The 27,853-nt window shown below is 45.9% G+C and overlaps 1 protein-coding gene across 9 annotated transcripts in view; it reads left to right on the top strand.

Annotated features, from left to right (window-relative positions):
- Nucleotides 1–27,853, top strand: part of Tenm2 (teneurin transmembrane protein 2) — a 1,226,262-nt gene that overhangs the window by 1,099,802 nt on the left and 98,607 nt on the right.

Raw genomic sequence — 27,853 nt, 5'->3', positions numbered from 1 at the left:
GCTCCAGTCAGTAAACAGTGGAGTGAGGCAGGATGGAGATGGCTGGCGTTGAGCACCCAGGTTGCTTGCAGCCTGTTTTCAGAAGGTCACAGAGAGATGATTTCAGGGGAATTCTTGCAAATAGTTAACTGAACAACTCACGCCAGCCAGTATAGGTCGCGTTCATTGTACTGAGGGAGCAGTAAGACAGGAAAGGAAGGAGAGAAGGAGCTGCTGAAAGTTCAGACTTCCAAAAGTCATTCAAGTAGAAGCCCCCGGGGACTCTCCATATTTGGTCAAATGCATCCCCAAAATTCGTAACCAAATTACATTTATTTGAAAATTTAGCGTGTGTTTTATTACTACAGATTCCAATAGGAAGTGTCATCTGTCGATGTAACTGGAAAAGCTAAATTACCTGCCCAACGATGAGTCTTCTGTTGACTCCTAACAAGTTAAATATAAGGTCTGACTAAAATCTATAGAGCTGCACAGATAAGAATAGACCCTGACTCCAAATCACCACACTTCATGTATATCTTTGGAATATATTAGCATTATTTGGGTAAGGCGCCATTTATTCCTATGAATAAATCAGAAGGCATATTGTGTGGTTAGAAGAGGTTTATTCCTTAAATGTGATTTTAAAATGGATTTCTGTTCCTATAAACCTGCCACCTGCCTATCACCTGCCACCACCCCTTATTAATATGAAGGATTGAACGTAAGAGGGCCATCCAATGGCTATCGGACTGCAGCTCGGTGGAACTATAGCATTTTTATTAGGTCAAATCACTTGAACTGTAGGAGACCCAGATAAGCATTTCTTATATAATAAAAGGAGGGATTGGGTGTTAGTGTGTATGACTGGCAGAATAGTTGGGAAAATAAAAGAAGACGACAACATTCCTATTGCCAGGGGATTGAGGGCAATTATCTGCGGAGGGTGCATTACTGTGATCCTCTGCTGGACGTGGGTCTCCAGTCATGTCAAGTAACACAGAGAGACAGTCTAGGGACTCAGTCTACCAGCAGTGAGACTTTCCAAACCTGGTGATCTGCTTAGTGAACAGCGTTGTGCAGAGTTATTCCAACCTGTGTGTTTTACCTCTGTGGTCCCGACCTCTGATCATGTTTCAGAATCGTGACAACTTGATTCTTAGGGCCACATGGGGCTGAGTGACCTAGCAGGTGCCACATGTCAGAAGAGTTTTCTTTCCAGCGATTGCACTGGGCCCGTCTATTTTTCCTCTTTAATTGGTTGGGGAGAGAAAAGGTTTCTTGAGATGTTAATAAGGATAATGAATCTTTACCCAAGGTAGAACCATCCAGGCGACGATGAGATGTGCTGATTAAGTGATTGTCATCAGAAGGAGACAGGGTCACAGTTCAGGAGGGAGAAAGTCTCGGAACAATAAGGAGCACATGTAGAGGACGGCCACTGTTAAAATTAGCCAACCTCACACAAAGGCAGCCACGTCTTCGTGTCATCCCACCTTGCATCCAAGTGAGAGAAACTGATATAGCCGTTGCCCACCCCCTTCTATGTAGCTGTTATCCTTTGACATTTGTGTTTTTGTGACTCTAGTGAGTCAAATCTGCTTGAGATGAATCTAGCCTCCATGGAGTCATCCTCACTGTCACATCCATGAGAGCAACTCAGCCTCTGATTGGTTAATTAATCAAATTCTCCAAGTGTTCTTATTGGGACTATTTTCAGAATGCCTGTTATCACCATCCTCTTCCTCCTCATCTGCCTCATCCTTGTAAGAAACTGAACCTTTAGACCTTTTACTATGATAGGGGAACTCTTAGCACAGGGATTTCTCCCCACAAAATGGCCAAATATAAGCTGTCTACTGCACATTAGGAAAGTCACATGCCCAGACATTCTCTTTGACTCTGAATCTTGAAGTCTATCAGAGGTTTTCCTATGCAAATTCAGAAAAAGAAGGATGGGGCAGAAAAAGCAGGGATACATTTTTAAGTCACTGCAGAAATATAAAATAAAATAACAAGCAATAATGGTTTTATCCATGATGAGATTCTCATCCTTGACACTGTTTGCTTTCTTGTGCCAGCTGTCAAAGAAGGGCTTTCGGTACCAGTTGGAAAATAGACACGAAGGACACAAAAATTTGTCTTGATCTTATGATCTGGTATTGTAGAGTTCCAGCAAAAATATTTCTGGAAGGGTTTCCCATGTAATTTAGTGCTATCTGTCCATGGCATGAAAAAAAGGAGGGGAAGAATTCTGGGGAGTTCAGAATCTCACGTACCACCTTCTGAAAGTTTTAAAGGACGTGGCCAGTATATTAGCCCATATCCTGTAGTAGCGGGGAAAGACCCATCAAAAATAGTGTGTATTTCTTAATAGTGGGGGCATGATACAAGGACTGCATGGTTGCATGATAGAGTTCTTGTGCAAACTTAGATGATTTAGGTCATTCATTCAGTGTGCCCTCCTAATGCAATTTGGGAAGCTATAGAAAGCTATAGATATTGTTGACTACAAAATCTTGTTTACAGTGAACAGTTTTAGAACATGGGAATATGCTTCACAGTAACAAAAATGAGTACAGAAGATATATAACAGTAGATATACAAAACAGTAATGATGGCATTTGTTATAAGGATTATGTACAATTCAAAATTTTATACATTATCATCCACTTATTCCATTGACAGAATAGTGGGATTGCTTTCCACAGTGTCACCATAAACAAATGATTCATGAGCCTCTATCATGTCACTAAGTGAGAAGAAAGATAAGACTTTATTATAATCTATGGAACCACCATCATCTATATGGTCTCTTGTTAGCCAACATTCCATTACGTCACTGATGAAAGATACAATACTCCATACAAATAAAGAACCGAGTATGGTTCACAACTCTCAAGGCATAAGCCCATGAAGGAGAGTTCCCAGCAGGAAGATTGCACACCCAGCAGCACACACACATAATATCTGTTGAAAAGGTAGAATGGACTGTCCTAGTATATGCTCAGTACTTAGCAGCTAAGCTTTTACAGAACATCAGGTCTACGATCCTTGGGTCTTACCATGTACACTGAAGACACTAATATCTCAGGACTTTGAGAGGCAAGAGAAAGATAGCCCTGCTGAGTTCGATGCCTAGGATATTTATGATAGACCCCTCTCTCATAATAAGTATCTCATTCCTTGTGGAATCATAGAAACTTCATTGGAGGGAGACATTTGTACTCTAGGCTTGATGTTGACAAACATAGCCCACACACCCTAGAACATGTCACCAAAAAAAAAAAACCCTCATTTTTTTTTCATATAGGAGAAATATTGGTATTCAACCATGTAGCTGCTTCCTAGAGGACTGTACCCACACACAGGATGCTGTCCATTGCATGGAAATGTACTTTGTTGGACAGTTATACCACGCTGTTAAAAATAAGTATCAGGGGGGCTGGGGATTTAGCTCAGTGGTGGAGCGCTTACCTAGGAAGCGCAAGGCCCTGGGTTCGGTCCCCAGCTCCGAAAAAAAGAACCAAAAAAAAAAAAATAAGTATCAGGGAAATATAACTACCACATCAAACCCCTGATTGCATGGATGTTATTGCTTAGGGATGTGCCGATAGTAGGTACCGATATTAGGCCTGAGTAAATTTAAAGAAAAATATTAAGTAAATAACAGATCAGATATTGCAAATATCACCAACGTACTGTGTGATTGACTGACTTTAGAACACACTTGAGTGAGATGATCTCTATGGACCTGTCCATTTCCAGGGTTTATTGCATCTGGGGCAGGCTTCTGTGAATGGGCCACTCAAATGCAATCAAGCCCTTTTCTCTGCTGTAAGGCAGGGTTTCAATGTATATTCCCATAACAAACAAATGAAAGGCCTTACATTAATGGAGCAGACAGCGTGTTGCCCCATTGATGATATGCAATTGAATCGTGGGGACTAGTGAAGGGTGATTTTCCTTAATAGTTCTTCATTCATCTGCTCCCCTTGGTTCCTGTCTATCTTCATGGATGCTGGAATGTTTCCTTGCCTACAATGAAAGTTAACCCCCCTTCATCCATTTAAATGTATATTTTAATAGAAAATATTAAAGTCTCCCTCTACTTCCCCTGGCTCAGGAGAAATGCAAGCTTACTAAGGAAACGCTGAAGGACACAGCTTTTGAGCAGGTCTGCTCCAGCTCGAACCCTGGCAGGCAGCTCTTCTAACTTTTATGTGCCTCTGTTTCACTGCCTGTACGATTGGGGATTGCTAAATAGTACATCCTTTCTTGGGCTGGTTAAGAAGTATAACCAGCACTGTGCTTAACCTGGTGTTAGAGCCCTTGCCCGTGAGCTAACCTCATTGTGACAGCCCCTATTACGTAGCACCTAGGTAGCAGGAATGACACTGATTCTCCGCATCGTTGGCCACCCCTTCCACAAATCTGCCTCCAAAGCCATCAAGCAGTTAGTGACATATTACAGCAAACACCCCCCCCCCCCGTTCATTCTCCAACAAGAGTTTACTCTGCAATTTGTTCTCATAGCAAACCAGGAATTGAACCTCTTCATCTTATCAAACAATCCTGCTATACAGGCCATCAAATATTTATGGTAATAGACCCATGTTGTAAAATTGGGTTTTGCTACTTTGGGCCAAAGGGTCTCAAACTCTGAGACAGGTGTTCCCAGAGAACCAAGTCGCTTATGAGTTTATTTTAATTCTGGGTTTTATTTTTATAATAAGTACCTTTCAAAAGAAGAAACTTGCTTGAGGTATGGTTTAGAAATTGCTACTCCTGAATAAGAAGACTATTCTGTTCTTCGAAGGCAGTGTTTCTCTTACTGGAGAGCACAGACACACCAGTGAGGAATGTTGCCATGTCATGGTCTTCAGTAAGGAGTCTGATCAGCTGGGGCTAGCTCAGTGTCAGGGCACTTGCCTAACATGCCTGAAAGCCAGAACTTGATTACAGCATTGTGGAAGGGAAAAAAAAAGTAAGGGATCTTTCTTTTCCTGAGTGGAAGATGCTACAAGTCAGCATCACTTAGAACGTTCCTCAGTCTCTCTTTTATCATTTTTTCCCATCTTTCACAACTCCGGGTAGCACAATTTTCTTTGCTCTGGCTCTGTACATCAAGAATTATCCAAGTTTTGACTCTACCCAGAAATAAGCATACCCTCTAGAAAGATCAAAACTCCCACTGATTCTCTGTCCCCACTCAACCCAATAAACATCACCATTAGCCTCCTTCCTGATTCGCTGCATTTTCCTGATTCCTTGGAGCATGACCCATGTGTGACATCTGGGGATTCTCTATACTTCCTTGGCTCATCTCCTGAGTCCCCAGATGTTCATGTCAGAAACAGACTTTGCATTTCCTCCCAGGCTGCTTGCCTGGTGGGATTCAGTCTCAGCAACTGGTTCCCTTCATAGCATTCCATCCCCTAAGCCGTGTTTAGAGTGATGGCCTTTTCACATATATTTGCTTGCAAAATAATGAGTGTCATCAAGACATTTCAGAGACTGTATTGGGGGCTGCAGAGATGGTTTAGAATTTTGGAGCATATACTGTTCTTCCAGAATGCTCAAATGTGTTTCCCAGCATTCCTATCTGACAGCTCACATCTTCCTTGTAACTCCAGCTCCAGGGAAATCTGATATATATAGTTTCTTATCTATATGGGCACTTACACTCACATGCACATATGCCCACAAACACCACACCCGTACGTATGACTCAAATAATAAAAATAAATATTTTCAAAAGATTATCGTTATTGCCTTTGGAAACTAGGTACCACCATCTGGAACACAGGCCCGTGAAGAGTGGGATGTACTTGTCTCCATCCTTTCTATCACGTACCTCTGTGAACCACCACAAACGGAGCTGCAGGAGCGCCCCTAGCAGAGGCTGGCTCGGAGGGCTTTCATTCGTGAATTCTGCGGCTAGGCAAAATTTTAAGTATTTCATCATAAACAGTCTCAAGATAATTAGAATGGATTAAATTACAAGAGAAAATTCATTTAGTTAATCTTTCTTCTAATTAAAAAAAATCCATAGTTTAAGTAAAGTGTTTGTTTAAAAAAAAAACATATTTTCTTTGTAATCAGGAAGAGAGGCCTGTGTGGTCGGCGGTGAGAGGACGAAGCATCTGCAGTGTAATTAAAAGCTACCAGGCAATGTTTCTCTGATTATTAAAACCCTGAAGGAGAAGTCCAGACTTTCCCCCAAAGCAGGAACTAAAGAGTTCTCCGGAAGGTTTCTACCCCGGTCCACAATGGCATCGGTTTCTTTCTGTTCTCAGCTCACGAGCGATGCAGTTGATTCCCTGGGATAGTAGTCAAAACGAGGCTGGTGGTGGCAAGGAACCTTTACAAACTGTAAGGGTGGGGAGGGGGAATCCTTGGTCCACGTTGTGAGGCTGATGGACCCAGGTTGTCTGAATCCCACAAACCTACCTCACGCAGTAGGAACTATTTACGTCGGTTACGTCACCCGCCCAAGTTCATGGCTCACCCCAACTGCCAAGTTCGCTTCCCGCTGATACCACCAGGGGTTTCTAAAGTTCCAGGGGAGCCGAACATGCATGTATTTAACCTTCGCAGGTCTCGAGCTTGGTTCCTCCTTAGAAACCAGGTGCCTATAACATCTTCTTCCAGGAAATCAAACATCACTGCTCCCAAGGCGCAACGTTATGGTTGGCCAGGTCTCTTCAGTCCCATTACCCTAGAGCTGCTATGTACTTAGACAGTAAACAGTCCGCAACTGTAGCAGCTGGCCCTAAGTTCCTTTGGGAGAACAGTCCTTCATTTCTGCCTTCAAGGCCTTTGGTTCCCTGAGACAACAAAAGTCAAGACTGAACTATGTCACTACTGTGCCTCAAAGTTTTATCCTAGGCTAGGTATAGAACCTATATCTATAAATAGGACCGTGGAGTCCTATTTATACCATCTGCAGTCATCTTCAGATGAGTCAAAGAACCTTAAAAAAAAAAGGTAGCAGAGAAAAAGCTTACAAATTCTTTAAAACACAGCCAGTCTCTCAATGCCAGTTTAGACTCAGTCAAGAACCTCCCCTCAACCTAACTCCCCTTCATTTCAGTTAATGGTTGCTTCTATTTTCAACAAGAAAAGCTATATATATGATTATGCCCCTGAGATCTCCCTTTCATCCTAAACACAGTGGGAAAGGAGTAGAGAAGCACCTACACACGCCTACTAGACCCCGAGTTCTGAGTCGTTTCCAGATGGGTCTCTTAGCTGCTCATCGTAACATGCATCAGACCTTAGCACTATGGGGTTCAAACCACCCACCCCTTCATGCCATTCTGAAGAAGGACAGGCTAACTCATTTACTAAGGGGGGAGAAAAGGTTCTATGAGAAATACCGTCTCAGAGAATCGAAAAAGCTAACATTCCCTAGCTTGCCAATAGCAATACCTAGTCACACTGGCAAGGATGTTGGTTAAAGCCCGGCCCAGGAGGAGGTCATCTGTCTAAAGCTGTGTGCAAGTGATGGGCTCTGATAAGTGTGAATTGCATTTCTTTATTTTTGAAATTATGTTTTAACTTCAAAAGGGATCGCCAGACAGCCCTGAGTAGGTGTCTAGAAATAATGCCAGGGGGTGGGGAGACTGAAAGATTAGAAAATAATCACCTTGAAAGCGTAGGGGAAATGTTCGTGCCTGGTTTTATTCCAGTAAGTTAGCAAACCACCGGTGCATCTAGAACACACTCTCCCCAGTAGTGTGAAAGTTAAAATGCGGCTTCGGCATTACCGAGAGTGTCCCGGGCTCTGGGCCCTGTGGCTGGCTGGCTGTTCTCTGTGTGTGTAAGCCCAGGTAGCCCACCTAGCACTGATTACTGTAGTTTCCCTGAACAGGGGGAAGTGAGTGAAGATATTAGAGGGGGCACAAGAAAGTGGTTCTTTTCCTATTAAACTGGAGAATGCAGGCAGGTCAAATGGCACCCCTTAAACATGTTGCTATCAAACTTCTTGCCATCCTTATTTAAGAACTGAATTAACTTTTGATTTCCATATAATGAGGCCAAAAAGGATCCGTATCCATCCATTCACTGACCTGCTCTATGTGGGTCTGATTACAAATATGCATTCGTATCATAGAGAAGCCTAGCCTGGAAAACGGTTGACCCAGAATTAAACCATGTGCAATGCATCAAACGCACAGAAGCCAGTGCGAACTGTCACTATCTCACACCTAAGGTCTGTAGGGTGTGACGTCTTCCTCTCTGCTGTTAATAACACTTAGCCATTGACAGCCTTTGTGAGTTCAGTGGTTGGGGTGTGGTAGGAGATGTGCATAGCATTGCCTTCCGAGAGGCCCGGCTTCTAGAACAAGTTCCCATCACTTGCCACTTGAGTGACTTTCGACAAGTCATGTGTCTTCAGTGAGCTTTAATTCTTCTCCTCTGTAGGTTGAGGATGGTAATGGCCCCATCTTGCTCTTCTGGAGACTTAACCTGTGAGGAGATGTAGAGCACGGTGCTCAGTAGTCCATAAAACGTTAGCTTAAAAATTATCGACACCATACCATCCATGTTTTTATCTCACCTTCCCAAATACGTCTTCACAAAGTACTGAGACCAGCAAAGACAGCACACAGCTATGCAGGGATAGAGGCGCGGCACCCCACAAAAAAAGTCCTTAGAGCTAAACCTGAGGTGTTAGCATGGGTGTCTGCGGCCTTCTCCAGTTTCACTGTCCCAGGAGAGGCTCTCTGGGTCACATGGCTCCCAATCCTTCTAATAAAGTGAACACACATAGCAAAAGTAGGTAGATGGGAAGAGACAAGTATGCACCAAGAATCCCACCACTGTTGGCAAGAACGTGAATTTGAGCATTGACACCATACATGCCATGCATGCGGAGTCTGAGGTCCACGTTTGGGGTTATCTCCAGGGTAACGAACGTGGAGAATGGCTTGTGAGGAAGCAAGTGATAAACCGTAGTGCTTCAGATCTCACCTGCCCTTTTACCAACACAAGACTTGGCTTTCTCTTAACCCAAGGTCTGTTTCCTGGAAGTTCTGTCATTTCTGGCAGTCGTTTTTAGATATTCTCCAATACTAAACTTCGCTTGTGGCTTCCCTAAGAGATCAACTAGGGATAGAAGCCTTAAGTTTTGAAGCCAGGTTCAAGTTCTTTTGTAGCACAGTGCTACTGCGTAATAGAACATTGGGTAGCAACCGCATATGTGTATATACATACATACATACATACATATATATATATATATGCATGCAGACAGTTCCCTAGTAAGTGTTAATATTTCCTCAATGGAGGAAGCTCAGCTAAAGCGAGCAAAGTTGGTAACTCATTAAAATTTGATTTTCCCTCCTATCCTTTTTTATCTCTTAATCCTCCATATATGGCACAACTTGTTCTGTTAAATAACACTCATTAATTAAATCTCATCTTCTCCTAGCAATATCTATATTTTTATTTAGTATGAAAACCTTCAAATGCTTATGATCTAATTTAGTTGGATTACTGCCTGCACAGCCCGAAATAAGAAAACTTTGAGCTTTTAGGGTAGAATTACTGACAAGGGAGGGGAGAGGGAGAGACAGCGGGCCCTTCTCATCTCTCCCTAGGTAAGGAGTGGTTGGGTAAAAGGAGCTGGCCTAGATTTGGATAATGAGAGCACTAGGCATTCGGGACCTTTGTTGACTTAGGGAAGGGAGGGGAAAGGAGGGTGTAACCAGTAGAGGGAGAGATAAACTCAGCCTCCATGAACAAGACTCAGAGTGAGGAGCAGAGTGAGTGAGCACATTAAACGGGTTGTAAGAGCAGGAGCAGGAAGCAACCGATGAATGCCCAGGCTCTAGAGGGCAGGCACGAGCCAGCTCCTGCTGTGCTTTGTCATGTAGAAATGGAAGCAAGCGTCATTTTCCCAAAATGGCTTTTTTTTCCCTAACAGATGCCAAGAGGCAAGATTGTTCTCCCAATTTTCCAATGTTGGCCAAAAAAGAAAAAAAAAGAAAAAGAAAAGAAAAATCAATGCTGTTTAAGCCATCCAAATAAGAGTGGGGGGGACCAATGGAGTGTTCTTGTATGGCCCTGACGTTCGCCTCTAAGGCAGGGGTAATGGGAATTAGAAAACATCATTTACCTGGGTTGAGACTGGGACAGCTTTGGCTGCCTTTGTTGGATACCCCAGCCATCCACAGTGACTGCTTTAAGCTGATGCAAGTCTCGTGCCCATGGTATAATGGTGGTAATTTGTATTTACATGGTGAATTTTCTCCAAGGAGCTCAAATGACTTTGTGTTGCCTCGGTGCACCTCGAAGAGAGCAGCAGCCCCCCCCCCCCCCCGCAAACACACAGTGAGCAGCCACGAGAAGTATTTTACACGAGACTAGCTAGGTTGACTCACTGACTCGAATCTGTGGTCTACACCATTGGTGATGATAGCATTCAAGGACCACGACGAAGCAGGCCTTCTCGTGGCTACGTCCTCTGCCATGTCCTTTAGCTTCTTAGCTTCCACTCATCTATTCCAATCAAGAGCCAGTCCAAATTCCAACGAGAAACACAGACCAGCCAGTGCCTGATTCCTGTTGTGCGTATGAGTGTGTACATGTCTGTGTGTGCATGCATGTGTGTGTGCCCACCTGACCGCTCAGCAGACCCAGCATGGTACATCCACACCATTGCAGCACGTCTCTGCCCTTGTCATTGGTCCAATGCCATGCTCGCAAATGCTACTCTTTTGAGTGCTCAAGACCTAGAACTTCCACATGGGATGCTACAGGGTTCTACACATCTCTGTCCTGCTAAAGGAGCCTTCTAATCTGTGCTTCTTGGGTCCTGTGTCTCTCTCCATTAGACTGGCAAAATGGCACATGTGAAGTCTCATTCATGCCTTCTCCAGAGGCAGTGGATTAACAAAAATGCCCATGAAAATTAGGCAGAAGGGCCCAAGAGGTACAGTGGAGGCCAGGATCAGAATCCTTCCTGTGTTGCTTTGGTTAGAGCACCCAGGAAGGTCAGACTGTCCCATGAGGACTGGAGCTATTCCAAAGTTATTGCCCCCCACCCACCTCCATGGCTGTGATCAAGGCCTTGCAACACAGTCCCCTGTCCTGCCCTCTCCCCTCTGCTTCCTGGGCCTACATGCTCTGTCTACTCTACTGAGGGCAATTCCTTGGGCTTTGCAGGCATGACCCAGGGAGAAGACTCCAGTTCAGCAGTGTAAACCTGTTGATAATTTTCCCGGGACAGCACAGCACAAGTATTCTACATTTTCTAGATTGCTTGCTCTTCCTTCTAAATTGTCTCAGATCAGGCCACTGATTCCTGGGAAACACTCCCAGCATGATACTCTACTAGAGTCATTCATACCCTCTGCATGTGGGCATGCCGGTTAGCATCCTCCGGAGGCAGGAAGAACCAGGGGACCACCTGGCCATTTGGAATGCATGCGTTGGGGAGGTACTAGACTCACTGGAACGACCAAGGCTGACACAGACCCCTGCTTCCCATCTGACACCCCCACCCCAATCAGGACACTCTTCCTCAGAGACAGCGGGGGGAGGGGGGATGAAAACATTCAAGATCTTCAGGGAGTAGTTTTGGGAATGGAACCAAGAACTGATTAGGCTTCCAGAATCAAGTGTAAGGTGTTAGCTTTCCTCAGTAAATCAGAATCAATTTTGAAGCTTAAAAGGTACGGGGATGGGGGAAATATCCGTGTCTTTATAGACATAGGCACATCAAGAAAGGGTCATTTGCTACCTCGGGAGCCATTACCACGTTGCGCTGTCTAGTTAGGTGCTCAGCGTGAAAGTTACTCGGGCTCTAAATTGTGAGCCAGGGTTCTCAGGGCCCTCCTTCATCAGGTCTCTCAAGGTTCCAATGTGTCTACCGTAATTGATTCTTTTGCATCCATCCATGCAGCTATCAGACATTGTTAGGGACCCCTCTGCCATAGCCCGCGGGTGCACACATCCTAGAAAATCGTAAGGTCAGAAAAATCACACTTCCCCAGTGCAGCCAAATCTGTAAAAGCCTGTTTTCAGACTGTTGGAAAGAGAATGCTAGTTCAAGTCCACCAACCTTCAGATGAACTTAACTCCTGAAGCCAAAGAGTGACACTCAGGGAGCCCCAGACAGAAAGAAATCATTAGGGAGTTTGGCTGATGAGGTCATTTCCCATGAGCCTCTAGTGTTGCAGGCAAAGCAGGGGTGAAATTCTACAAGAGCCAGGCACCAGCCAAGACCACAGAGTCTCTTTCCATCGGCTCTAAATGAGCTCTGTGCTCTGAGGGTAGCCTTAATTCTACATTCAAATTTCCTCTCCATCACCAGTGAGATTAAGTCACGCTAAGTAATACAGCTTTAAAATACTTTCTTAGCAGTAAAAACAAACAATTGCGATGTTATGAAATTGAATCGTTTAGGAGACATTAAAATATTAGAGATACTGATCATAGCAAGGGAGAAAGCCACAAGCCAAGACTTTGAGGGGGGAGGAGGCAGAGGCCCTGCAAACACTGTGAGGCTGGAGCACAGAGAAGGTACTTAAAGCCAAACCGGAATGACTTCACAAGCTGAAATCCCACACTGCCGGGTGCTGCCTCTGAATTTCTCTTCCCTCACAATCTGTTACTTTGTCTCTTTCTATCAAAACCTTGACAATACCTCTGGCACAGTCTGGTTCTTTGGTTTCACCAACCCTAGGACCTGGATGTAGTACAATATGGGTTGGGTTTTTTTTTGGGGGGGGGGGGTAGGGGAAACTAAATTATCCCTTGCCTTAGAGCCTCAGCACAGCAGGTACCCAGGGGTTGCTGGCCAGCCTCGAGATTCCCTGAGAGCCTGCCCTTCCCCCCTGCCAAGCATCTGATTCATTTAAGACAGAGTGAAAGAAAAACCACATTGTATACAGGAAAATAGCTGGGGAGGGAATAAGGAGAAACCAATAAGTTGGCCTCAAAAGTATCGTTCCTCAGCTGCCAAAATTACCCACTTATTAGAAGTACAGAGCTGGCTTCAAAGGTGGGCCACCAAAAGGACTCACCGGGTAGATCAGGGGTTTCTCCTGAGTTTGAGGGGTCTTTCGGGCTTGAACAAAGGACTTTTTTGTCTAGGGTCTAGAGTCACAACGGGAGTAGTATCACCTCCAACAGCGGAAAATACTTCAGAAGGGGGCAGAAACAGCTCAACTCTCAAAATGTAAAACATGTTCGCAATCCGTCATACAGCACTTTTTAAAAAAGGAAATCCAAACGATTTGAACCTGGTAGAGGAGACGGTTTCTCGAACTTCAGAGGGAGTTCAAGGAAGTAACTTCAAGGAAGATGCACTGTCAATGGCCACACTTTCTGCCACTTCCTGCTTCTGCCTTTATGTCCCCTTTGCCCTTAGAGTTATCCCACATCAGTCTAAAGTGAAGAAGCCAAGAGAGCCAAGATGTTGGTTTTGTCCCCGTTTTTAGACTACTAACTCAATTGAGCTTCCCATTTAGATCTTATCGGCTAAGTTACTGAGTATTTAGCCACGACGGCTGAGTTCTTGGGCATGCCTTCCCCCATCTAAACTTCACGTTGAGATTGTGAGGTAGAGACCATTAGAGTGCCCATCGTACACAAAAGAAAGCTGGCTCACAGACGTAAAAGCAAGAGAAAAGAGCAGCTGAGCTCCGAACCCCACTGACCACCTCGGATCACCCCATATTTTGATAACCCGCTTTGTCCCCGGTAGGAGCAGCAGCAACAGGGTTTCTTGGAAGTCCCACAATTTGATCAGGTATATGGGTACCAGGAAACCACCCTCACTTGGTGGTAAAGTCATCCCCAAAAAAGAGTGTGCCTTTGGGGATTGAGGGCAATGCCCTGTTACCTTAACCAGTATGTCCAGGCTAAAGAGTGCAGCAAGTAACTTCAGACTCTACAACTGACCGGCTTGTCACTACATGTTGGCACACTTGGCCAACCTGCCTACATTTAAGTTGACTTTTCTATCAGAGTTCACATTTCCACCAACTTTTCATTAAATTAATTATTCAAAACAATTCAGAGTTAGCGTTCTCACAGCAACTGTAACTCTGCCATGACTAGATTAAGGCGTAAATTGAACAGCATGTTTTGCAATAAAGTTAATTTTATATTCACCAGAGAACTGAGTTATAGTTGCTGTGGGAACCATCATTTTGAATCTCTTGACTTTGGTGCATTTAAATTCTCAGCCACAGCGCCGCACACAGTGGCATATTTTGCATGGACATTTAATTTGCTTCTGATCGTGGCCTGGCTACCCTGGACTTGGAGATCCTGTCAGAAACTAATGTTGCAGCCTTGTGATTTTTTTCCCCAGTCTCCTTCCTTTCCCTGGTACCTATGACACTGTACAGAGAAGTAGCCAGGGAACCAAAATGATCTCCGGCTTTATCTTGAAATTACCTGCTTGGGGGAGGTGACTTTCTTTCAAAGCACCGAGTCTCGGGCAATGTCAACTAAAGCAGGCAATGTCATTGCATTTATGTGCAGCCAGGATTCTCATCCAAGGGTATTTTTGGATCGGTGCTGTATTATTCAGTACACATGGGGTGACCTCTGAAAGCTCCAAGTCCTTGCATTGCATGTGCCATTAATCATGCAGGCATGCACAGCCATATATCAGAACTTATTGGCGCTCGGGAAAAGCTAAGCAACTTTTCCCACGACCACATAAAAACCCAGGCATCTCTAAATCAAGAAGCATTGCAGAGCCTCCCTAAAAGGTGCGTTCAGCAGAACTGTAATAGAACACAGGCTTGGTCCTGGTGGTGAGGGATCGGAAGCAGGTGCCAAGGTGGAGGCAGAGGCTTGTTCTGGGGTTGGGGGCGGCAAAGGAAGAAAGCCCTGAGATGGTTAGGGATGCAAGCGTCTCGTCTGCAGGGATTATTGATTTTTGTAGCTTTATTGGAAAAATCAGTCATGCTTTCGGCCTCCTGAGGACCGCTCTGCTGCAGTTTGGAAATTATATATATATATATATAATATTTATATATATATATATATATTATATATATGGCAGCTCTGAGGGTCAGCAGCCAAGTAGCAGCTCCCATTCACCCGTTCAATTATCCATTTAGCTAGAATGTGACTTAGCAGAAACAGACTGCTGTTTTGCATGTGAAAATGTATTTGAAAAGAGGGAATTTGGTTTCTGGGTAAACGAGAAGATTTCAAAGAGGGAGCTCGCCTTTCTGGGGGTGGGGGCGTACTCATTATGCAAAACTGAAGAATAGCACCTAACAATAGCATACGCCAGATTGTGGGAATTCTGAAGACCATTCTCCACTCTCCCGGGAAACAAAAGCCTCCTTTCTCCTCACACTGTGGCACCCTCGCGTGTGCACTTCCTGCTCAGAATTAGTGCAGAAGCGTGTACACAAACACCCTGCGCTGAGCAGTACCCCCTCCCTCATAATCCTTTAGATGATGCTAAATGCTGAGCTGGGGGAAAGACTCAGTCACAGAATTCAAGTCATCTCAGAACCAGCTTCACCCGGCCTGGGTCGCTGGAATAGGAAGAGTGAATGACAGATGACTCTGGATTGATGACTAAGGTGGGTGTGGGGGACACTGTGCCACCCAGAGGAGGGCAATGGGGACTACAGAAGAGGAATACAGATGGGAGTGCTTTTCACTGTTTCTATGCAAGGCAAGGTAGGACATACCCTCTCTTACGAACTCATTTGTCTCTGCGTGTTCTCAGGATGTGGAGGGATTGATGAGTAAGGAAGGCTTGATGGATTAATAAATAGATAGAGGAATGGATAAGATAGGCAGATAACTGATAGATAGATAGATAGATAGATAGATAGATAGATAGATAGATGATAGAGAGGTATGTCAATAAATATAGATGATTATAGATATATAGAATCATATAGGGAGGTACATAAATATAGATGATAGATATGTAGAATGATAGAGAGAGATGATAAATATATAGAATGATATACATACATACACACGGACGCACACATACACGCACACACACACGCACACGCACACGTACACACCTCAGCCCTCTTCTCGGCATAAAGCCAGTATGTTTAAAAAAACTCTAAAGCTGTGCCCTTCACTGTCTCTTCTCTGGACAACAGGACATTTGCTATCCCTGATACCCAAGCATTCTTCTACCTCAGGTCTTTGTTCCTTCCAAGATCTTCTGCTTGAACTACTCTTCTCCCAAACAGTTGTAACACTGGTTTTCTCCTGTGCTTGGCATGCTTCCTTCACATGTCACCTTGTCCCCACCAGGGACTTCTCCTGACCCATTGAATAAAAAAGGAGAAAAATAGCTCACAAAGTATTTGTTGAATGCACTCATGGATCTGCTACAAAATCAGCTACAATGTCAGAGCTCAATGACCGTGAGACTGGGCTGGTATTTCTCCCTCAGAAGTCCTCTTCCTTTGGTTCCCACACGCTAGTCTCATCAGGGGCTATAAACAGAGCAAGAGGCAAACCGCATCACCATGCAGGATCTTTCTAGGGCACAGCCTGGTTCTCGGCTTCAATGACTCCATCTGTTTGTGTCCACAGACGAGCCCTCTACCCATTCCCTCAGACTACCCAACTTTGCATCTAACCCCAAAATGGCCATTTATTAATTCCACAGTGAAAGAAGCCTTCCAGTTCCAGTATCTTCTCTCCCTAAAGGGAACTCTGTGGTTAATGAAGTTTAAAATCAGAAGTTTGCTTAGAAAGCAAGGGATGAATGCGAAAACATCCTCCCTTTCCATAGAGACCTTGTTTCATGGCCCCAGAGAGTACCAAAATGTCCTTGTAAGATGCCATATTGTTTTCATGTAACCTTCACCACACATCTACATACGTTAAACCATCTCTGGGTTATTCCTCATATCTGATGCACATAGTGCCATGTTAAAAGTTGTAGACCATATTGTTTAAGGAATAATCTCGACCTGTTCAGTAAAGGTGCTGAATGTTCAAGGCAAGATTGGTTGAATCTGAGACGCAGAACACACATATTCAGCTGATGGCATGATAGGATAAGGCCATCCTCTCCCATAGGAACCTACCAAGCTAGAGAAGAGCAAAGTATACTGGCCTAAGTTCAAATCCCTCTTCTACCACTTGCGATGACCCTACTCAAGTTAACTAACTCCAGTGAGCTTCAGCTATTCCGGCCAAGCTAGAGAAGAGCAAAGTATACTGGCCTAAGTTCAAATCCCTCTTCTACCACTTGCGATGACCCTACTCAAGTTAACTAACTCCAGTGAGCTTCAGCTATTCCGGCCAAGCTAGAGAAGAGCAAAGTATACTGGCCTAAGTTCAAATCCCTCTTCTACCACTTGCGATGACCCTACTCAAGTTAACTAACTCCAGTGAGCTTCAGCTATTCCGGCCGCACATCGTGATGATATGTATTTCCTAGGGTCCCTGCAATGGCTTGGTGAGATATTACAGGATGTGGATTGAGCTAGTACTGCTAAGTGACAGACACCATTGCTTCCCTCCCCTCCCCTTCATGGGGCAGAGTATATTTCAGAATGGACCTGAGTCTCTCTTTACCCCTTTATGTATTGTATATGAGTACACTGTATCTGTCTTCAGGCACACCAGAAGAGGGCATCGGATCCCATTACAGATGGTTGTGAGCCATCATGTGGTTGCTGGGATTTGAACTCGGGACTTCTGGAAGAGGAGCCCGTGGTCTGAAGCACTGAGCCATCTCTCCAGCGTGGGTGAGATTTCTTACCCTGTGATCCTTAAAAGAACTTAAGAACCATTCTTCTTGCGATGTCCATCACCGGAACATTTTACTCAGGAAATTCTCCAGGAAGTTGCTTCACTTTTCTCATCTCTTTCCAAATCTTTAAAAGTGCTTTCCTAGCTATGCTGACTATGTCCGTCCTTTTTGTCTGGCTGTGTTTTTCTGCTTTTGAAACAGTATCTTACTGCATAGCTCAGGCTGGCCTCAAACTTGAGACCCTCTCGCCTTGGCCTTTGGAATCCTGGAATTACATCTGTATGTCTACCCACCCTATTCTTTCCCTACTTTAAGTAATAGAATATGGCCCCTCCTCAGCACCAATCCATGTGCTGATGAAAGCCTTTCCCGAAGCACCCGGACTCTACTGCACCTATTGGAGGGTCACTCCGGTGATAACAACTGCGGTAACAGCACTTATACAGGAGATTTACCGTGGTCCATAGTCTCTCACTGAACATTAACAGCTCAAAGGCATTGATAGTTTGCAGGCTCTGGTTTTGTACGGCATGAAGGGCTTATACACTTTACTTAAAGGTCACGCAGCCAAAGGTAGAGCTGAGATTCAAACTTGCACAGTTCAGACACAGACCCTAAGTGTAGCTGTGACCACCTCACAGATTTCACACGTGCAGATGTCGCCTGACTGCAAACTGGGAAGGAAAATGCATCAGAGCTGTATACAGATGGCTTTCTTTCCTTTCTTCCTTCCTTTCTTTCTTTCTTTCTTCCTTTTCTTTCTTTTTTTCTCATTATTCCCTAATACCAAGAAGCAACTGCCAATACAGCACTGACATTACCATTGTCTTAGGTATGAACCGTATAGACATGATACAGGATATTCACGAGGATTCTGTAGCCTACATATAAATATACCATTTCATATACAGGCCCTTGAGCAGTTGAAGATTGTTGGTGTCTGAGGCAGGTCCTAAAATCAAACCTTGGTAGATGTTAAGGGATGAATGATTTGTATTGTCCCAGGCTGTCCTCATGTTTTAGCCCCAGCAGGCATACTGAAGGGCCACAGACTCCATGGGACAAGTGACATATCCTATAACTCTGACCTCTTCCTTGTCTCTGGAGACCTTTATCTCTGTTGTCACCTTCTGCCTCTGTCAACACCCCTGTCTTCATGTTCTCCCCCAGCTGACCTTCCTCAGTGCCCCAATCTCATTTCCTGACCTCAGCCATGACTCTGGGTTACCCAGGACTCATGGTTCTCCTGAGAGGCACTTTAATGCACATACATGGCCGTTCCTGGGCAAACTGGGATGGCTGCTCAGCCTAATGGAGAGCAGGTCTTTGGAGACTGTTCAGAGCCTGAAGTCAGAATCCTGGCTCTCCCACTGCCTTCCTCTGCTCCTCTGGCCATATTACTTAGCTTCTCCATGCCTCTGCTCTCTCATGTATAGGATGGGAGTAATAAGAGTTCCTACGCCAAGGTTCACCGTGAGCACACTGACTGACCTTGTGTGTGAGAAGCGCCTGGGGTTGTTGCTCTCCTAATTTGCTATCACAGTGTAGAATACTTCCTAAGATCTAGAATTTCAGATCTTCAAATCTGAGGTAGATTCTTTGCCTGGTCCTTTTAATGTCTCTAAGGACCAGACATTTCTTTTTTTTTTTTTTTTTACATTTCTTGAAATGATACAGTTACAAAAATGGCAACCGATTGTTGGCCTGGTTTTACATTGGTTTAAAGAGAGCCCACCAGCCTTCCAGGAGTAAGAAGTCTTGCTCGCAGACCTCCTAGGTGTTATTTGTATTTTTATGACCCTCCTGTGGCTACCAGGATACACAGTGGGTATGGAATTGCACGGTTAAAAATAACAAGAAATCAAAGGCATTCCTGCCCCTATTCTCATTCGGGTAGGTACCACACTCATTATTTGCTGGACAGCCGTGGGAATGAGCGGCATGAGTCAAAACAACTTGATCATCCTCCAAGAAGGAAATTAAACCACTGGGCTCTCTTCTCGTCATCCCTGCCTTTGTGTGACGCTTGTCACCTTCTTAATCTACCTATGTGCCTCCTCTTCCACCTCTCTCGGTCCTCCAGTCTGTCTCTTTCAGTCGGGAGCTATCTGCATCTTACAGATTTTGAGGCAGAACTCCATACTGGCACGCAGACGTTGCCCCTGCCACAGCCTTGTTTAGACCCTGTGCAGTCGGCAGCTGCAGCTTCTGCCCGGAAAAGATCATCCTTCCAGGGCTTGGGGCGTGGCCTGCGGGAGGCTTTTCCTTTTACCTGGCTGCTGAATCAAGGGCATGATAAAGCAGCAAAGAAGCACAGCCCAGGTTTCTTTTCTTCATGAATTCATCCAACAAATATCTTTATGCTAACCACTGGGGCGAGCACTGGGAATCCAGCCATAAACAACAGAGCCAAAGTCTCTCACTCGGGAGGCGTTGGAGAGCCCAGGAAGGAGGCCATTAAACCACTGGTTCTTAGCCTTCATTGTGTAGTAGAATATCCCAGAGAGTTATAGAGAAGAAAAAAGAACGGGCTGAGAGTGCAGCTTGGGGGAGGAGGATTATTTAATGTGAGCAAGGCCTTAGGTTCAATTCTAGTACTAAAGGAAGAAAGGAAAAAAAGGGGCCGGGGAGGGGGGGTGCAGAAGGTAATTCTCATGCTATTCCACATGTGGGGTTCAAGCATGAGGACGAGAGTTCAAATCCACAACAGCCACATAAATGGTCCGCCTGCAATCTCAGGGCTGGGGAGAGAAAAGCAGAGGATCTTTCCCTTGGAGCAAGCTACTTAGCTAGACAAACAGAATCAGTGAGCCGGATTCAGTGATTCAATATACAAAGTAAGGGGGAACCAACGAGCATACTTCACACCATCCTTTGGCCTTCACGTGTACATAAATACACACTTGAATTCGTCAGCACATACGTGATGCCCCCTCGGACATATGAACACAAGTATACACATCCAGATATACTACATATACATATGCGTGCAAGAAAGAAACGAAAAGAGAAAGAAAAAAAGTGATACTAGCTCCAGGGGTCTTCCCTTCAGAAAGGTAGAGGGTTTTTTTGTTGTTGTTGTTTTTACTGGCTGAGGCAAATGGAAGGGTGACCAAGGTATGTGCAGCCAGGCTTAAGGCCACTACTTTCAAAAAAGGCCGAATGATGATAGGCTGTGAGCAAGGAAGAAAGCGTGTCATGGAGGGGAGGAGGGTTGCTATGGAGGAGTGGGGGGTTGCTATGGAGGGGGTGGGAGGATGGACTGAGCAGGAAGTCAGGAAAACCACCCTCCTGCTTCAGCAGGATGGTCCTGTTGAGCCAAAATGAACAGCACTGCTGAAGTCGATATGGTGGCCTTAGTTTAGGGAGAGGGGCTTTGAAGAAGCCCCAAAGAAGGATCCATATTCCAGAGGCCTAGAGAGCAGTGTGGTCTAACCCAGAGCGCAGAAGCATAGTGAGAAGATTCCAAGCGCAGATAATGCAGGCCTTCAAGGTCCTGTTTGGGGCTCACGACTCGGAGGGCTTGTCCTAAGAGAGGGTAGCCAGCCTTTACAGAGGGTGACTCAGTGCTGAGGAATGAAATCCATGCACAGGCCTTTCTTGCTGAAGCTGACCCTGTAACCCTCCTGTGAGAAGCTATTCTTCCTCTAGTTCAGGAGAGAAGCTTCTGGATCAGTAGTGAAGCTCCTGTTAGATCGTCAGCAGGATCTTAAAAAAGTAGTGTGTGCTTTAGCGACATTGACATGTGGGATCCGAGTCCAGTAGCTAGTGCCCGGCAGCCTTCTTTGATGGGTAAAGTGCAGTCACAAGCTTGTGTAGAACCCCAGGCAACTAGAGGATACTGACTTCCCCCAATTCACTCAATAGCTGACCAGGGATTCCTGTTCAGAAAGAGCCTCCCCCACCCCCACTGCTGTCTACCTTCTCGGATTCCGCCTGCCTCCGTGACTTCCTTCTTGAAGAGAATTGTTTTAAGAACCTGAGACTCCAGCACAGTAAGATGTGTCTCCTTTTTCTTTTTCCCCAAATGGGAAAGGATCCTCTTTACTTTTTTTCAAGTTCATCACTTTTTTCGGAGGCCACAGCTGAGCTTGCCGCACGCCTTTTCCCACACAGACAGAAATGCTGCTGATGGCGGGCATCCAGGTGCATCCGGACGCGTGCAGCAGACAGCCGAATCCAAATTCCCCACCGCCTGGTGGCTGATCGGCTGTTTCTGTGGCCGCTGGCGTGGAGGGGAACAATTTCTGCCTTCTGAGCAAAAGCTACTTCCTCCTCCTTCTCCTCCTCCTCTTCCTCCTCCTCCTTCTCCTCCTCCTCCTCTTCCTTCTCCTCCTCCTCCTCCTCCTTCTCCTCCTCCTCCTCCTTCTCCTCTTCCTCCTCCTTCTCCTCTTCCTCCTCCTCTTCCTCCTTCTCCTCTTCCTCCTCCTCCTCCTTCTCCTCCTCCTCCTCTTCCTTCTCCTCCTCCTCCTCCTCCTTCTCCTCCTCCTCCTCCTTCTCCTCTTCCTCCTCCTTCTCCTCTTCCTCCTCCTCTTCCTCCTTCTCCCCTTCCCCTCCTCCTCCAAAAGAATGCTAGCTTTTCCTGCTCCCACCCCTGCAGACCGTCAAAGATGTACAGATGCTGTTGAAACAGAGAGAAACATCTGCCTCTCAGTTTCCCAGGTCTGCTGGCACAGCAGGCACAGGTGTTCAATTGCAGTTCATGTCCATTCCACTGTGTACCTAGAAATGGGATCCCCACACAGCTCCCACCTGACACGTGGGTGAGCAAGGACAGCCTTACTGTTTGCCAGGGACTCGGAAACTTCTTGCTCAACCAGTCTTCTAAAATCGGTTGCAGTTCCCTCCCAGACTATGACCCAGAGTACCCAAGCGTTGTCATTGCTCCTTAGTATGAGAGCTGACTGAGCCACTAGCAATCCAGGATCCCCAACACCTCTGCTATCCTCAGCTAGAAAGAGGTCCAGAACAGAATGGCAGAGTCTTATGGAGCATCTCCCCTACGTGTGCTGCTTAAATCCAGTGATGTGTAGTGCCAAGAAAGCAGGGGCATTTCAACAGTTTGCGGCGACGAAGGGGTGTGGTCCCTACTTTAGTTGGGGCTGGTTACATGGCTCAGTCAGTAAAGCACTGAGCTCCGGTCCAGTGCACCCCGGTGAATGAGCCTCGCAAGGCGCTGAGCATCTGTAACCCTAGCCATGGGGGAAGGAGATGGAGACCGGAGGGTCTTTGGGCTTTGCTGACCAGGCTAGTCAGGAAAGCACGTTCCAGGCTCAGTGAGAGACCCTGTCTCTAAGCATGACATGGAGAAGAGAGCCCACATCAGCCTCTGGCCTCCACACAGGCATGCATACACATCAGACCCATACACAGGTACACACACCACACACACACAGGTACACACCACACACACACAGGCACACACCACACACACACACACAGGTACACACACACAGGTATACATACAGGTATATACATACACACACAAACACATACACAGGCACACAACAGGCAAACACACACAGGCACACACACACACATCACACCCATACACAGGTACACACACCATACACACACAGGTACACACCACACACACACAGGTACACACACCACACACACACACAGGTACACACCACACACACACAGGTACACACACATAGGTACACATACACACACATCACACCCATACACAGGTACACACACCACACACACACAGGCACACACACACACACATCACACCCATACACAGGTACACACCACACACACACAGGTACACACACACAGGTACACACATACCCAGGTATACATACAGGTATATACATACACACACAAGCACACACACATACACACAGGCACACATACAGGCAAACACATGCAGGTACACACACACACACACACACAGAGACAAACACACACAAGTACACACACGCAGAGGTATACACACACACAGGTACACACACATACACACAGATACACATAGGTACATATACACGTATACACACATACACACACAGGTATATACACATACACACATATACACACAGGTACACACACAGATACACACACAGGTACATACACACGTACACACAGATACACGCACAGGTACATACACACACACACACACACACACACACACTGAAATATTGATAATTTAAACATGACCCTCTTCTCAAGAGAAAGGGTGCATGTATTATTACACTTGAGCCCCCAACTTTGAGCCTGTCATTCTGTGGATTTTCCCCTTCACCAGCCTCCTGTGTCGTCACTGAGTTTCTGGACTGGTGGTCCAGAATGAGAACACCCAAGTATGTAACCAAAGCACACACTGAGAACACTAGAGAAAATTCTACTTTAAATTAGTTAAATTAGTATAAGCTCTCTCTGGTTTTCCTGATCGGCGAGTGAGGCAAAGTGGCTTGTGTTTTGGGGCTGTACTTAAAGAACCTCCCAGTAATTAGTACCAGCAACAACTGTATCAGCAGTCTCAGCGACGTGCATTCTACCCACTGGGCAGTGGGGGATGCCCCCAACTCTTACTAAAACCTTCCTCTTGCTTATTTTGTTTAACACCGGTGTCTACCCAGAGTAAGTATTGTCACCGTCTAAAGTAAGTTACTCCATTAACAAACGTTTATTGTCTGGCATGCGCCAACTATGTTCCTAGATCTTGAAGCTGTATCAGGGGACAAGAGGAGACAGAATATTGCCCTTGAAGATCTTATTCTGTTGAGAGAAACGGTACATGACATTAAATGAGAAAAAAAAAAAAGCACAGTTTTACAAGCAGGCTGGGCTCAAAGAGGTCTGAGATCGCATGCATAGAGGAGGGCAGTTCTGGTTGCAACTCCAGAACTTTCTGCCTCCAAACAAAGCTATGGTTTCCCTTCAGTTGAAGGGGGGCGGGGGGGGGAAGACACTTTTCTTGGGATTTATAGAAGGCTGCACTGGTCCTCTACTGGCCTCTTGAACTAAGCAGGCAGCTGCCATTTCTGAGGCTCGCTTTGTAAGTTGTGTTTGCGTGTAGCTGGTCTGCGTTCTCTCCTGCCCTTTCTGCATTCTGGTGCACCTTCTCCACTGTCCTTGCTGGAGAACATTAAAAGCTCATCCGTCCCTCCTTACTTCCCAAATAGTATTAGCCACTTACCTCTACCTGTAAATTGCCACGCACTGCAGAACAGGTCTCAATGCTGCTTTAGACAAGTGTTTTTATAATTAGAGCTGTCTTCCAACCCATTTACTCTCCCCTTTTGCTCTGGGCCCTCGACATTATTTTGCTCGTGCCTAACTTTTGTTTAAGTCAAAAAGCCTGCCTAGCTGGTAGCTTTGTCAACAAGACCTTTCTCTGCTTCTCCCTCCCTCCTCCACCCCCCCCCTCCAGTGACTCGTATTTATATGAAAGAGGTCTTGGGAGATGTTAGACTTCTACCAGCCATGCTGATTTCCTTCATTCATTCTTGGCCATGCTTGACATCCTTCATTCATTCATTTATTCATTCAGACACACACACACACACAGCAACTATCCATGGAGTACTCCACTCTCACAGTAAATAAGTTAGACATGGTCCCTCACATGACAGATAAGCAACCCAACAGATTTGAATACCCAGCACAGCTGTTTAATCGAGCACTGAGAAGTTAAAGGAACGCCATTCAAATCGTAGTTAGTAACAAAGGCCACAGGATACAACTTTCAAAGACGGACTCTCTTGGGATTCATCCAAGCTTTATTCAACTGTAGCATTTTGTCTTAGCTCAGTTAAGAGGTAAACTCGGCAGTGGTGACTGGAGCTAGCTACACGAGATGAGAGAAGCTGTGGGAGGGGAGGGTGACTCCAAGGCCTCGGACTCAGGAGTGGGTGAGTTCAGGTGCCACTCATGGATCAAGGAAACAGTTTAGAGGGGACAAAAAGGAAGAGGCTGGATTCTTCTGACTTGGAGTTGTCCAGGAGCGAACAGACAGGGATACTGAAGTGAAAGCAGGGGTCCGAGACTAGAGCTGGAAGGACTGGAGTTAGAAATCAGGCATCACATAGTGGTGTGGCTTTGGTTTGTGTAGAGATAACTGCATGTTATCTATGTGAGCTGGAGAGAGGGTGTGAGGTGACAAAAGCAGCCTTGCTGATGTCCCTGCACACTTTGGCTGAGGAGACGTCTAGAGTTGGGGGGGGGGGCTGTTAGAGGAGATGTAGATGGACAGATGGAAATGAATTCTGTTCATTCAAGCCCTCACTGTTAGTCTGAGACCAGACCAGGCCCTGTGAACTCACAACCGTCAACCATGGCTGAGATCTAATGAAGTCAGGCTTTCCGACCTCAGAACTGTTGTCATTTGAACCTGTGCCACTCTTGGAGGGTGCGGGTAGGGTTCTCCTGTGCCGTTAGGATGTGAAACTGCATCCCTGGCCTCTAACCATGAGGTGGCAAGTGTCATTACCCCTAAAAAATGACAATCAAGGATATCCCCAGACGTTGCCAGACATCCCCCCAGAGGAAGGGAGGGAAATCCTTTATGAATCCTTTGTTAAGGACCACTGGTCCAGGGTGGTGATAGAACCTGAAGGCCCCAGTAGCCATCAGTTCTTTCTAGGTGAGGAAATAAGCACCCGAACAGGGGTGCCTTCCAGGAGTCTAAACCAGTCATTTAGAGGCAGGCACTCGAGGAAACCGGAGAGCCAGCCTGGATCTCACAAGACAGAGATTTCTTGGATGCCCAAGTGTGAGCCCATAAGCCAATTCCAACTTCAGTCATAGCGTCCTCTCCAGAGAAGAGCTGCCACCTGATGCCCATTTGCCCTCCAGACTAATTACTTCCCAGGTTTTGTTTTTCCTTAAGCAGCAGCTGGCTTTGCACTTTACAAACACAAAGAGTCACCTCCTCAGAAGGCCACCAGCAGAATGAACTTGCGCTAAGGCTAGCTTGGGGTTGCCTAGCAACGCCACGCACCTACCAAGGCTGCTTTCTTCCTCTTCAAGCTAAAAGCAAAGTCCTGTCCATTAATTCCCCGGCTGCCCTGAAACTTCTCAGAGATTTGCCAGCTCCCGCTGTTCCTGTTTTCACCTTCCTCGTAGGATGTGGCGAAAACTCGCTACCCTGCCCTGTTTACCTCACTTCAGTTGGTCGGAATGAAAAGAGTAGTGGGGAGGCCCCATTCCATAGAAGAGCATACATATTTTGAGCACATATCTCTGACTGACATGCTGGGGCTCTTGGCAAATTTAAATTTTATGTGGTGGACGTGGGTTTCCTACACAATGAGCCTTCCATTGAGACTCTGGGCGTGATTTCAGTGAGACAGGAGGCCTCCAAGTAGCTAAATAGCAAAGCACACATACCAGAGACCGTGCTGAGTAAATGTTCAGAGGCCTGTCATTTAGGGCATTCTCTGTGATCTCTTCCCCCACACTCTGCTGGTGGTAACTGGAAGGCAGAAGGTGGCTGCAAATTGACCACGATCTCTCTCTTTTTTTCCCCTAAAAACTCATCCAATGTCTCCCGGGCTTTTCCTCCTGAGTTCCATTTTGCTCCCACAGAAGTGTTTGTGGCACATCTCTGGAAGTGAGGGAGGGCTTCCCTTGGAGCACTGTCTCAGGATGTAAGCACTGTCCTGAGACACTGAGAGACATCAGTGGTTCCCCAGGCAGGGCCACAGACACCTCATTGGTAAGAAGAGGTGATGAATCCTGAGCTGGACTTTCTAAGGGGAGGCATGAAGACCAGGATGTGTGTGTGTGTGTGTGTGTGTGTGTGTGTGTGTGTGTGTACACACACACTGCTAGAGTTAGCACCAAGCCAGCCGCCCTGCTCCAGGCTCCTTGTTTCCTTCTCAGCACAGCTGCCTCCCAGAGACTCCCCCCAGAGAACTTTCCTGTTGCCACACTCTTTATTCTGATCCTAATATGCACAGGATGGGAGGAAGCAAGCAGAGACATTTCCTAAAGCAGTCAAACTCAATTGTGGACCTCTCTCCTTAGGAGGAGTCCTTTAAACTCGAGCCACTGACACATGTTCAAATTAGGTTTCTCAGCACCCACATGAGGGGCGCTTGAGGGAGGAGAGGCAGGATACCAGGTGAAGGCCTTTGGGACGCCAGGGAGAGATGCACACTTTGATTCACAGGAAGCTTCTGGACCAGTTACCACTATCGT

Source organism: Rattus norvegicus, chromosome 10 (assembly GCF_021556685.1).
Source record: "Rattus norvegicus strain SHRSP/BbbUtx chromosome 10, alternate assembly SHRSP_T2T, whole genome shotgun sequence".
NCBI lineage: Eukaryota > Metazoa > Chordata > Mammalia > Rodentia > Muridae > Rattus > Rattus norvegicus.
This window is presented reverse-complemented; position numbering and strand designations above follow the sequence as displayed.